At 37.4% G+C, this 14,396-nt stretch overlaps 1 protein-coding gene across 3 annotated transcripts in view; it reads left to right on the top strand.

The window, feature by feature from the left end:
• The window catches only part of CDC42SE2 (CDC42 small effector 2), an 81,561-nt gene that overhangs the window by 59,427 nt on the left and 7,738 nt on the right, over positions 1 to 14,396 (top strand). The window lies entirely within an intron of this gene.

Raw genomic sequence — 14,396 nt, 5'->3', positions numbered from 1 at the left:
TTGAAGGATGCTCAGAGACAGCTCAAAAACCTGTTTTACCTTGAAGTTCTTTGTTGATCACTAAAATGTGCATCAAGTGGTTGACTCTGACAAGGAATCACTTTTGAACTTCCAGTTGCCAGCTCTACAAGCTCCCACTGTGTTCAGAGAGTCAAGCTGAATCTTTTTCCCACATGGGTACAGAAAGCTTTCTGTGAACAATCCCCCTGCTTCAGCTCATTGGAATTTAGTAAATAATTTGGTCATGCCCAATAAGGAATAGAATTCAGCTTAGGTTCTTAGCAATGTTGGCTCTGCAGGCATTGCAGGGGTGGGTATTACTGACAAAGTATTTTTTATACCCAAACATACCAGATACTTATTTTTGTAATGCTGAAGACAAGAAATTCTGTAGGATACGCAGACTGTGGTATGGTTTGTACTTTTACTGTTATCACAGATAAACAGCCACATGCAAATTTATGTGGTTTAGTTTCTTGAAAAGAAAAAGAACTGTAACTATACAATTCCTGAACACGGAATTATATAGTTACAGTTCATTTTCTGAAAATGAAATATACAGTCTGAAAGTAAACCTTGCTGGGAAATTAGGAAGGGCAGAAAGGTTTGAATTTCTCAATATTTTTATGTAGCAATCCCTAAGAGGATATGTTGAGTCTCATGAAAATGCTGAATGTTGTTTTGGTATTTTTTAGCTTTGCAGCTGGAAAGCAAACACCTTTGTCATGTTCTTAGTGGAAAATATTTTTTTCCCTTGGGTTTTGACAAATACTGTATTCAAAAATTGTGCTCAAAATATATTTGCATTTTCAGTATGCATTAAAATGACCTTCAAGGCTTAAGAAATTCATTTAAAATTGTCTGTATGATGCTGTAGAGAAAACCAGAGTCAATTATTGTTCTAAATTATTTTGATGTAGTGTACATCTCTCCATAGTCTAAAACTTTACCACATTTGAGAAGCATTGTCAGTGTCTACATGACAGCAGTTGTAGTTGGCTACTCTAAAGCCTCTGTTCAAGGACATTGACAGATGTTCAGGGAAACCTGGTGAGATGATGAAGCAAGGTTTAGTCATAGAAACCATGCAAGAAATCTGGGAAGAGAATTCAATTCTTGCAAATGCTGTGCCTTGATCATGGAAGCATGTTTCTGGGTGGTATACAGCCTGATGACATTGTGGCTTAGGGAAGTCCTAAAATAATCAAACATGGTCAAGATTTGGCAGTTGTCGTGCTGCCAAGCCAGTAGTTCAAAGCTTTTTTCCTAGTTAGTGTAGGTACCATAGTCCACTGAAAACCTGGGTGTTAGGGAAGGGTACCTGTCCTCTTTCAGATTATGAAACACAGAGTGGTGGTGGTAATATTTTATTTTGGTTGTTGGCGTTTTTCTTTAATTTAGGAACAATAGCTATCTTCCTACCAAAAATTACTATTCAATTTTGTATTCGTAATTCCAGTTGTTAGGAATATGGAGTTATGTTCTGTCCTTTTAGATATCCCATGGTTCCATTTGCTGAAGAATAAAATGAAAAATACTTACTATACATAATGTACAGTTATTATTATGCGGCCAGTTTAAAAATTATAAAATGCAGCCAGAAGCTCTTCAGAAGACCTGATTTTGCTCTGTATGTTTATTGTTCTTTTTTATTCTTCATTCTGACTTTAACTGCCAGTCACTGCAAATCTATAGCCAAAAGCTGATGCTGGGTGTATCTTGGTTTTGAGGGAAGCTGGCTACACTTGTGAAACTGGGAAGCAGTTGCCCTGAAGTTGCCAGTAATGCATGAACTCAGAAAAATCTTAGGTTTATCCATGGTGCTCAGTGTTGCAAATGCCGAAGCTTCCCATGCAGCTGTCAGTAGGAAACCATGCTTTCCTATTCTTCCTATCATAAGAAGCTCCAATATTTCATTTTAGTCTGTAAGATCACTAGATTTGACACACTGAGAAAACCACACTATATTTCCTGGATTTCTACAGTGAATTCAGCCTCAGAATTGCCTATAGTAGGCTGAGAGAATTGTATGTAATGTTATCAAAACATATGCAAGTAGAAGACATAGACAAAATAGAAAATTATTGAAAGGACTTCCTTTTTATGTTCCTTGTTGTAATAAAATATGTAGGCTTGCAGTGCTTGGCTAGTTTTCCTACACAATGTCCTTTTGTCTTTATTGTCTGTCGTTTGCACTGACAGATTTTCAATGGCACGCCGTGTTGCTCCTCCTTTGCTGCCGTGTTTCTGTTGGAACTTGTTAATTGGTTCCTGAACAACTTCCCTTCTGTCGTTTGGGGATATTAGCCACACATCAGACAGAGGCTTTTGTGTTAGTTACTGTTCTGAATTTGTCAAAAGCTGAGCAGAAAGCTAATCTAAGTCTAAGCACAGCTGCTGCTTTGAACATTCCTTAAGACTTTCTGATAGACTACTCTTCCAGAGATGCTTCTAGCCATGCTCTGTGTAGGCTTGATGTGTAAGGATCTCTAAAATACCTACTGGGCCACCCCTTGCTAAATTGTCTTGGCTGCTTATTGTATTGTATTTTAATGATTTTGTGTATAGTGTCAGCATTTCAATGTCCACTAGTGAGATCACTTTTCAAATGTGTGACTATTTTTCTTATTATGGGAAGAACATGGGAGGCTGTTCCTCCTTCTCTTGTGTGGATTCTTATATTTTTTGCTTTGATGCCTCAAGCACAAGCAAAGACAGATTGTCACATAATAATGTATTTTGGGATTTATTTTTTACAAAATGATTTTCCTAAAATGAGCTGGATGAACAGACTGACAGTCAAATTTGGCAGCTTTGCAGAAGTCCTCACAAGAGCAAGAAATGGGATTGTCACTGAAGGAAATTTGTGATTCCATGCTTACAAGTTCTTTTCCCCTACTGCAGATAGGGTATGCAAGGCTACGTGACAACACTCATGCTGAGGCTGTAGCTGATCAGTGTGCCTTTGGAGCAGGAGGGACAACCCCGAGACAATGCTGAGGTCACTCAGGTGACAAATAACTTAGCAAGGAAATGCCAGTGGGAGGATCTCCAGAAAGGTTAGCTGTTAGGAGTGTGTCTCAGACTGAGACACAGAAAGCTGTAATGGGATCACTTCCCTTAAAAAGGGATTTGTATAAAAAAAAATTTAAAAAGAATCTACATTTAGAGCAAGTTCATTTTGGTAAAACTTCACTGAGAAGTAAGTAGTCTATACATTATATTATTAGAAAACTAGGAAAATATTCAGGTATTTTGTTGCATATATATGCATATATACATATACATGCATATACCAACAAGAAGCTGCTGCTGTCTGGGCAAACTAATGCCAAGTTTCCAAGGTGATACAGAGGTGTTTAAAAACTCGTGAATTCACTATGTGTGTTTTTGTTGATTCCTGAGAATATTGCTATTAAATATTGTGTCTTTGTCTTTGCCTGTAGCAGAAGTACTAGATCTTCCACTCATTAATCCTACTGCTAAAAAATAAATGGTGCCATAACTCGTGAAAATCCATTGTTTCCCAGTAAGGGAATTACAATGAATTTCATACAGAGATTTTTTGAAAATACCATGTGGGCCCTGATTTATTGTCATAGTTAAAGGTGAATCAGAATGTGCAGGCTTCTGAGAACATATGGCAGTGCCTTTAGGGGTATTACCTTCAGTGCAGTAGATACTTTAGTTGGTCCAGAGAAGGTGTTAAGCTTACTAAGGGATTGGTTTTATATGGTGAGTATGAGGATCCTGTGTCTGACAGTGGCCATTACCTGTTTAAGGCAATACTTCAGCTTATTTTTTATTCTTTTAGTTTTCTGCAGTGAAATTTTGTATGTGCATATCATTGTGTTGGAGAAGATGCAGAGTGTACATAGGATTTAGAGAAGGCTTGCATGTAATGTACCTTATGCCACATATGTGCTTCCCTCAAGATGCAAATGTTTTCAGACACCTGCACACACAAGACATAACAAACCTCTTTAGTCAGCTATCTCTAGGAAGTCTTACTACAGCATGGAAGATAATTTCTTAACCAAACTGTTTCAATGCTCAGTGTCCTTAAGCACACCCAAAGCTTTTGTTTGTGTTGTATCTTGGAAGTAAGGAGACGTTCATTTGACTGAGCAGGAGGGGCTACATGTTGTAATCCTGGCTACATCCTCTAGAGAACTACAGTTCTCATCATGCCAGATGATCTTGCAAGTATTTCCTGTGTTCTTGTTGGGAAAGGTCAGTAAGCGAATGGAAAGAAAGCTCAACATGATAGAGTTCGTGGCATGCTCTTATCAAGACTTTGTGATTTGATTTTTATAAGAAGCTATTAGAAGTTCCCAGAAAGTTTGTCTGTGGTGCGTCGTTCTATCATTCGTTTAACCTCTGGTTTATGTTCTTATCATTTTTGGTTATGGGGGGATGTAAGAAAAATACAACAGGGGGAGAATATGCAGGAAAGTCAGTTGCAGCCTGCTCTTCATCACCATCTGAAGCTAGAGGCTTGTAGTCTAGACTGCAAGACACCTCTGGGTGCCATCTGGTGCAATGCAACTGCTCAAAGCAGAGCCAGCTAGACTTTGCAGGACCAGTTGTATTCTGGGGATTTCAAAGGATGGACATGCAGATTCACTGGGTTTTTAGTGCAGCGTTTGACCACCTACATAAATGTTTATTGTATTCATATGTTTAATTGCTGTTTTCTGTGTTGTAACTTGGGGCTGTAACTTCTCAAACTGCCACTGTGCACCTTCATGGCTTTCTGTCTTCTGTTCCCTCCTATATAGGTAATGGAAGACCATTAAGACCACAAGGAGATGTCTCACTTCTTACAGATGAGCAAACCCAGTATCACAGTCTCTCTTCCTATGTCCTGTACAGCCGAGTTTTTGTTCCTTACCCATGTAATAGATCTGGATTGACTCTGTAGTTTCAGTGATTAACTTCATTTTCATCTGTGCAGGCTGGTAATGAGCACTCAATCCATGCAACAGCTAAAGCATTGGAAGTTATTCAGCTGTAAGGGTAGAGTTAATATGGTAATACTCCGATTTTTGCTGAGAAACTAAAGCTGGTATGCCTAGAAAGGCTAGGAAGGGACTTCTTGCAAGCACAGCTAGTCGTAGGACAAGGGGGAATGGCTTTTAAATGAAAGAAGGTAGAATTAGATTAGATATCAGGAAGAAATTACTTACTGTGAGGAGCATGAGATACAGGAACAAGTTGTGCAGGGAAGTTACTGTTACCACATTCCTGTCAGGAACTTGGAGCAGTGTGTTCTGGTGGAAAGTGTTGGGAGGGCTGTTGAAACATGGGGGTCAGAGGATGGTCTTTAAGGTCTCTTCCAATCCAGACTGTTCTCTGAGTCTAGGATTTGTTGCTTTCATCATGCTCTACTGTCCTTTGATTTTTTACCTATTAATCTACAGTCAGACTTCACAGTTTAAAGATATTAAAGCAGTAAGGTTATTGTAGTAAAAAATCGATGTGATTCTTTTAGATTACTGGGTTTTTGTTAATACCTTTTTTAAAAAATATGTTAAAGAGACATTAAACCACCCAAAGTAATAAAAATAAAATTATTAGAAGGATAAGTAAATTTGTGGACAAAATGACACCCAAGTTGAAAGTTGCAAATGTCAACTTAAAATTTTACTAATGTGTTTTTTGAAAAGGACAATGTTTTCTAGCTAATGCCAAGGAATAGATTCAGATTTACTGTGTAACTTAAAGGTGGTTCAATCATCTGGAATGAAACAAGTTCCCTTTGATGTGTGAGCTAAACACATTTCTTGAAAGACCTATTGTCTTTCAGAGTCATTTGACCTCATCTGGCAATTATTTCCTATTTATTTAGAAAACATAGGCTACAATTGCCAATTTTGTCATATGATGACTAACATCATCATAATATAATGGAATATTGTGTAAACAAACCAAAAAGCTTATACCTCAAAAGATGCTAGAAGGTGGTGAATTTGCTAAAAAAAAAACGGCGCTGTTTGAGATTATGTGCAATCCAGTTTTATGTATAAAGTTAGGAAATAGATTAATTTGATGAGAAATTGAAACTTAAAATCAATCTGATTTTGCAACGATTTAATGATGCCATATTTTCTGACATTTCAGATTATTTTATTTTTTCTTTAATTTTGCTTCTTTATATACATGAATGGAACTGCTAGTTGTTTTCCTGATGAGCTCAGACAATCATATTTCATCATTTTTTTCCACTTGAGTCAGTCAGGACGTGCCAAGTGATTTTGCTGTAAAAGCTAAATCCAGTGTACACATGATAATCAGCTTATTAGATGCTAGTTGTAACAGCTCACATTATTAAAAAACTTACGTCTTTTCATTCCCTAGTCTCAATTTCCTAACTCCTTTAGCAAGAGAAATCATGTGGCATCATGAAGTTTTGGAAAATTAATGAAAGCTGGGTGTGCTGGAGACCTGCTACTTAGCTCTGTTGCTTATGAGCTGGCATGAAGGCCTGTGCCGGTTTCCTCCTGCTTCTGTTGTAATGAATCCACAGTTTGAAAGATCCTTAATCAGTCAGGAATCTTTAAACAATCTGCTAAAAACTGCCCAAGTAGGAGACTGAGAAAAATGTGTTTTAGTGAGGGCAGCGGCTTTGGTATCTTGTTGATGGAGATCACAGCATTGGTTAGAACATCCTTATGCTGGGCTTAGATATCACATGTTACTGTTTTAGAATAAATCTGTCGCTAAAATTCAGTAGTTTGGAGGCAGTGCCTAGCATTTCAATTTATCTTGCACATTACCTTAGTTGTGCATCTCTGTGTTTCTTCTGTGTGGGACATGTTTTGACATGGGGCATTTGAAACTCATAGGCCTGCTCTGGCTCATTGAGAGAGTATGTGGGCTCCTACACTTCAAATGCTTATTGTCACTTTATGGTTCAAAAATTGAATTAAACACTGAAATGTTAAACATATGCTATTGCTGACTGGAATTCTAATATTACTCTGTATGGTGTCTCTTTCATCAACTTTTATATAGTACTTGGAGATTGTATAAATGGTGGACTGCAGTGTAACATCGCAGATTTAAAACAGCTGAAAAAAATGAGAACACCACCATATTCAGGGAAATGTTTAGGGAGCGTGCAACCTTTCTTCTTCAAAAATATCACACTGACTGTTTGATGATCCTGTACATCCAGCCGTTGTTTTCACGGTGTTAATTTGCTACCTAATGATCTAGTTGGTAGAGATGGGTGTTAGCTTTTCAGCTTCACATGCATACATACTTTTTGTTGGTTTTGACATGAATCTGTGGGTTCCTAATTAGGGTGGAAAGTGTGGAGAAAGGCATCTTAATATTCAATGCACAAAAACAAATGCAAGGGGTACTCTTGCCCTTACAGCCCCCTTATGTAGAGTTTGATGCAAGATGCTACAACCTTTTTAGGCAGTTTTGATGGGTCACTGTTGGGAACTGAGACACACACTCAGACCACAGCTTGTCTTGATACGCATTCAGATGTTCTGTCTATGAGACTGTTTTGGAAGTAGAACAGCATGTGTGTGGGAGGACAGAAAACTACCTCTGCAGGGTGAACTGATACTTCCTATTTTGAGCAAGTACCTAGCCCTTCCTGTGTGTTAGTGTCTGGAGGATCAGATGGGTGCCAAAGCAGAGGGAGTCTTGCTGCTGCTATTTTTTAAGAGCAGATACAAAAAGTGTGAAAGGTCAAAGAAGGAAAATAAAGGGAAGCGTTTCAGTTTCTCCTCTGACCATCCAAATTCTCCATCTTGAAATTGTTGACTGTCTTGATTATCTTTGATTAAATCCTTCCCTTAGCTTTCTGCCTTGGGATTATTTTTTAATCTTTGGCCTGCAACTGCTTTTGAAGTTTCAGGGAGTTTTTGAATACAAAGCCAGCAAATGGCTTTGTTTCATACAGTTCTATCATTGAAATGTCCACAGGGATGCTTATCTTGATTGGTAAAAAGAACCCAAAGGGAATTTGCCTATTAAGAGTTTGCTTTTTGCATTGGGTAATCATGAAATTATCACATCTACCAGAACTTTTTTGGAGAACTTCCGTTACCACTTATAGAATAAGTGGTAACAGAAGTTCTCCAAAAAAGGCTTGTTCATTGAAGGTTATTTCTGAAACGTCAAACACAATAGATGTGAGAACCTATAGTCTGATAGTTCTTATTTAATTTTAAGAAATCCATATCATATCTGTATTATCAGTGTCTTGATAGTGCACCCATATAGTGTGAAAGCAAAATATAGTGAAAACAAATATAGCAGGTAGATATAGAGGAAAACTAGAAGCATATTCCTTCTTTGCATTTGCCCTGTCTATCATAAGAGTAGCAGTTGGGTGGCTTTACTGGAATTTATTTTGCTTTAGGAGAGTTGGGGGTTTCAATTGGTTTAGAATGGAAAGATGTATTGGCACTAGATCTCCTAGTGTTACAAAGGGTTAGATGATGTTAAAAGTTATTGTATTTCATTATGTTCTAACTACCATACTGTTACTTAAAGGGCAGGCTTGCAAGGAAGTATCAGAGAGTGAATTGTTTCTTATTGTATTTGATGCCTATGTAGTGACTGAGTTAGCAGTCAAAATTCATCCTCATGTTGTGGAGACAAGTATTAAAAGCTGTGTAGCTTTCTAGTGTTTATGAATGCACAGTCATTTTTTGCTTTTAAAAAAGAAAACTTTTGGAGGCAATGTTAAGGGATTATTCTCTGACCACAGAAACCCATTCTGCAAAGCAACTCTTTATAACGTGCAGATGGATCGTTCAGTTCTCTGCTCACCAGGGAGAATTTCCATGTAGGGAGTTAGCAAGTAAATTTATTAAATCTCAAATAAGGCTGTGGAGAGGAATTAAATCTTCTTTAGTTAGCATTTGCCAAGAGAGATAAGCCTGTTTTGTAACTGTATTCATTTAAGGAAAGGGGAAAACTATTTTTTGGCTTGGCAAGGTTGCTGAGCCTGCCAGCCAACAGTAAGCATTGCTGACTCCACAAAGGCAAGCCTAGCAGGTGAACAGGGCCCACTGAAGCCACAGATGATCCTGCCATAACCCACTGAAATGTGGAGTGTTACTAATACATTGATCTATACAATCTCCACTCCTTTTATTTTTTTAATAGTCTGATATTAGAGAAGAAATTGATGTAAGACTGGAAAATTAATCTCGGAAGCTGATCTTTTTACTCTGTATCAGTTGAGATGCCAAAGCATGGTACAAAGTTTTGGTTTTTCCTCATTATGTATCAAGCCAAAATAATATGTCATTAAAAATAATTGTGTCTTGAAGAATAAGGAGAAATTGTGACAAATTTGAACAAAACTTACATTTCTACAGGTAGTTAAAATGAAAGACTAGATAATCTTGATTAAAAAAAGGAAGGTACATCACTTGGTATTTTTTGTATGGAACACTTCATATTATTTTGCGTCTGGTTGGAAACACAGTGCACAAAATCAGACTAGATAGATCAGATCAGTATGTTACTTCGTCTCTAATGTATTGTACTGTGCCCTGTACTTTTGGGACACAGATAAATATGGAATGACATAAAAAATGTCTTTAGATGCATGATATATTAATGTAACTTAAGTAACTCATAAATATGCTATGTGCAGTGTATTTTTACTGCATATGAGGTAAGTAAAAACTAAATGTATAAAACAATTACTAAAAATTACTCATATCATTAGAGTAAATGCTAAAAAGTTGGCAGTAGGAAAGTTATCCTTCCCTTGTGATAGCTTGATGCTATTAGCAAGTATTAATTTAAAAAAAGTTCTCCTCAATCCAAACATAACTATGTCTCTGTTAGTTTTAGAGAAGAGTGATTCAAACAAGGATTTACTGCTTGTGACTTACATACCAGATTTTGTTATTCTCAAAGTGAGGTGCAAAGATCCAGCCTGTCCCTGCCGCTGATTTTTTGCTCATGTAGACATTGAGGACTGTGGGCATTCTGTTGTCTGGTTTCTTACAATTTAGATTACTGAGATCCTAAGGTATAAATAGGCAGGACATCATACAGCTGGATAAAGAACATTTCTCTGTGGAAAAAAAGAGTTGGCATTTTTTCTTGTTTTGCAAAGTGGGATAAATTAAATGGGTAAGCAATAGGAGAAAGATGCCATGTGTGTGAATTTTACTAAAGAAGCATTGTTTTCAGCAATTTTGTATTCACAATAAGGCCATAATACATCATCTCCCCTGAATTTCTTCAGTTTCCACCATGTACTTTAATGCACATTCCTCATCCGCACCTGCAGTACCCCTTTCATTTGAGGTCTGCCTGCTGCAGGTAGAATCCATGCAGACTTTTGTGTTGTGGGATCCTTTGGAATGCTGTTGTCACTTATATTTCACTTAGACTTGGATTTCTGATATGTCTGTCACAGCCATCTCAAAATAGCTGGTGTAGAATTAGCAGAATGTGCTCTTCTGGAGCTTAACAGATTGCTTTGCTTTTGATACCCACCAAATGTGGGCTGCCACTTGACTTTGGAATATCTTTGTATGAAACTTCATACTAAAGTTGATTTCACTTGCATCTTCAGCTTCTAGCAGGAAAGTAATTGTCAGCCTTCCAACATCTAAGTGACATCACCTAATTTTGTTTTTTTAATATGTTTGAGACCTTGGTGTTACTCTGTGTCTGAACTTTTTTTTTTTCTTTTGAGAGGACCTCTCATGAAGAGCAGAGAGGGGTGCATTACCACGCGAAGGAGAAAAAATTCCCAAACTTGTCTTTTTCATACAGGCAGAGAGCTTGCCTAATTCAGAAGTGTTGCCATCACATATGAAAGGGCATGAGCTAAAGAAGCGCAGCCTGAACCCTGGACAAAATCTGGAGACAGTGAAGAAAGATAACTTCTTCCCTGAAAGCCAAAAATACAGGGGAATAGAAAGGAAATTTTACATACTTCTGGACCCATCAGTATGTTTAAAGAAACAAATTACAGTTTTGAATTTCTTGCCATAAGTAGTCTTTGGAACTGTGAAAAATAGCATTTCAGTGAAATGTTTGTGGCTTTGCTGAAGGGCAAGTTAAATAAACGGTAAAATTAGTTTAACTTTTTAGGCAAAAGTTTAAAATTGTTTAAAGTTTCAAGAAACTTGCAGGCTTAAAATATTTTGTGTGATGCAACTGTTGGAGGCTTTCTGATTTCTAATCTTGTATTTCGAAGGAAATGCTAGTGTGTGGGTGCAAAGCGTCACTTGCAGGTTAAGAATAGAAAAGATCAATTTTTACTTTATTTCTATGGTAACTGAAATGTGATCCTGTTTCATTGCATCTAGAACACATTCAGAACAGGGTTTCTTAGGTGGGTCTTCACAATATTTCCATTCCTCTCAAGACATGTAACATACAAGCCTGCATCTCTTCTGCTTCAGTTTCAAGATCAGTTTTTCTTTTCATGATGTAAAAATTGTGTGGTATGTACTTTGCAATCCAAATTCTTAAGCTTTCTGTCAAGGGAAAAAACTGAGTAAAGCCATTAATGATGGCACTTCATGGTACACTTCCAGGATCCTTATACAGGTCTTTTCTTCTCATCTCATCTGTCTGGAGGCAGGCAACCATGTCACTCCTTGCCCTCCTAGTAAAAGGGGAAGTGCCTTGGCACAAGGCAAAGGGGAAAAAATACTGTAATACAGATTTTAAATGTTTTTTGTCTGCTGATACTGAGTGTTTTAGCAACTTGACCTAAACTGTCAGGAAAGATAACAGTCAAGTTAGCTAATCATAATATGAACCTTCTTTTGTTTCCCTCCTGCTAGGAAAAAAATCCACAGGGAATGCAAATAGAGGACACAGGACTCATTGTAGTTAGGCTGACATTTAGTTAGGTTGGAGCATTTATTTCTTTAGTCAGAAACATTTGGAAACAAAGCTTTAGATGGTACGAATACTCAGGGGCGTGTATGTTGAAGTTCTTTGCACTAGTGTCATAAACATTCATCTGTTTTATAGATGACCTTTAGTCACATTTCATTACCACTTACTACTTAATCAGTGGTATGTAAATGTATTCTAGGGGTAATTACTTATGGTATGATGTCAGGCAGTTTGAGGTATGGGTGAAGCCTAGTGGCATTAAATTTTGCTGAGCCCTGTCAGCATTTTTTATTTCTTTTTAACATGAAGTGTTTGATGTATCTTTCCCTCCTGAAAGTCATGGTGATTATCTCAGCTGATCAGCCACAGCTTCTATGGCCCTGAAGAAGACAGGGGCCACTTCCCAAGCAGTGCACTTTTCACTCCCAGAACACAAAATTAGTCCTTCACCACAACGAATCAGTCATGTAAGAGGGCTTGTGAGCTGTGCAAGGAGAGAGCATGGAAAGCCACAGATGGTAGAGGGAAGTGAGCATAACTATGTGTAATTTCTTCCTAAGTAGGAGATGAATGTGCTGCTTCTTTCAAATCCAGTTTACTGAAAAAAATTAATTTCATGTGTTAATTCTTACATTAGCATACATACATTGTTATCCATGTGTTATTACAGATACAAGGCCTCAAAAAATACCATCTTAGAATGAAATCCTGGCAAAGCTTATATTTCTAGTGTCCTCTGTAAAAGCTTTGTAACCTTTTCAAGCATGTTCTCCTACTGCTTTCTCCTGTGTTGCACTCCTTGTAAAGAGATTATTTTTTGCAGTGCTCCCCATGTCTTTACACATTTTAATTGGTGAGTTTGGTTGTGGCTGAGACCATGCCTGCAGGACCAGCACATTCTAATAGGATCAGCTGTGTAGGACAGCAGAATAGTTGCTGTTGGGGAGTCATGATGTGTATTAGATGTCTTGTGATCTACTCCAGCCTGGCTCACCTGGTTCGTTGGCCTCAATGTCTGATAGCAATGGGAGAACATCAGTTAGTCTTCTAGTTCAGCTTCATTTTTTAAAAAGTGTAATTTTTGCACTCCAGAGTTAGTCTAAAATTAAAATTGAATCATGATAAGTGAGAAGTGGTAAAGTTGCTTCAAAAGCATTCTCGGGATCCAAGCTAAAACAGTAATGTAAATGCAAGCTGGGTACTCCTGCAGGAAAAAAAAAGCAAATCGATTTTTTGTTCACTTTCACAGTGAACTAATTTGTGGCACTGCATTTAAATACTGTTCCACAGCTTCATAGAGCTCACATCAGTGGGCACTTGTCAGGCAGATGTAGCAGGCTGATGGTCTCTGATAAGGAACTCAGTTAAGATAAGAGACATGGTTTGGTGGCAGTGCAGTTTAAGTAGTGGTTACTGGTTGACTACCTGATGATTAGTGGAGAATCATTTACAGTCATTCAGAAGATCCAGCACTTGTTAATGGCATGCCAATGATCTTAACAAGTTAAAGAGTAAAATAAGTTACTTTGAACAGAAAAAAACCCATTAAATTGTCTTAAAAACTCATAAACAAGATAAGAAAAATCTAAAGTCTTTGAGTTTGTCTATATCTTCTCTGCATCAAAAATCTATTAAAATGAATTATGGGTGTATTGTGTAGGTACATTTGGTTGCTGTTTTTTTAAAAGAGGGAGAGAGGCAACTGCTGCAGGCATTAAATAATTTTAAGTGTTTTAATTAAAGCAGTGTATTTTTATACAGCTATCTAGATCATCTTTCTGTGTCAACATTACAGCATATTACAGTAGAGGATGGTGTAAATACAACTTTTTTCAGCTGGAATATTTTATTTGATCAATTGATTGATTTTGCAAAATTCTTTGGAATGAGAGAAAACTAGTAGTTTTAGCTTAGATCAGATCATTGTATTTAGCTGTTGCCACAGAATTTTATGTGTTTCTCCTCATCCCAGTTATTCATAGCATGCAAGAAGGTACTGAAATCTCCTTTTGTAATAGGGAAAAGGGGCAGGACAGGACTAAATGTGTTCTGTACTTGCTGGCTAAACCTTGTGATGTATTCCTATAGATATGGGCTCTGATTCATAAAGATTTCATCTGTAGCTATTGAAATAGTAGTTAGCCCACTCGAGGCATGTACCTTCATGCCTTGAGCCTGTGTGGTCTTACAACCTCATAGCCAATTAGAAATAGAGATCATTAAAAACAAGACCAAATGAACTTTAAGGTAATAGGAAGGTTTCACTTGAGCTCAAGTAAGTTTTTAGCTCTTAAACTCTACTTTGTACAACATACCTTAAAGTGAGATATTGGAACTGTGTTTCGTGGGTTTGTTTTTTTTCCAAATGCAGACATTTTTCAGAGTATGGGCATATGGTGACTACACACTGCATGAATTGCTCCGTGTAAGCTCCTGGCTCTGGCCTAAGAAATGAGGATAGGGTTTTCTTGTTTTTATCGTTTAAATGCAATGCTTAGCTGGAGGCAGGCAACCAAAGCAGCTTTAATTAGAGAAATTCTTTA

The sequence above is a fragment of the Zonotrichia leucophrys genome, chromosome Z (genome assembly GCF_028769735.1).
Source record: "Zonotrichia leucophrys gambelii isolate GWCS_2022_RI chromosome Z, RI_Zleu_2.0, whole genome shotgun sequence".
NCBI classification, from domain to species: domain Eukaryota; kingdom Metazoa; phylum Chordata; class Aves; order Passeriformes; family Passerellidae; genus Zonotrichia; species Zonotrichia leucophrys.
This window is presented reverse-complemented; position numbering and strand designations above follow the sequence as displayed.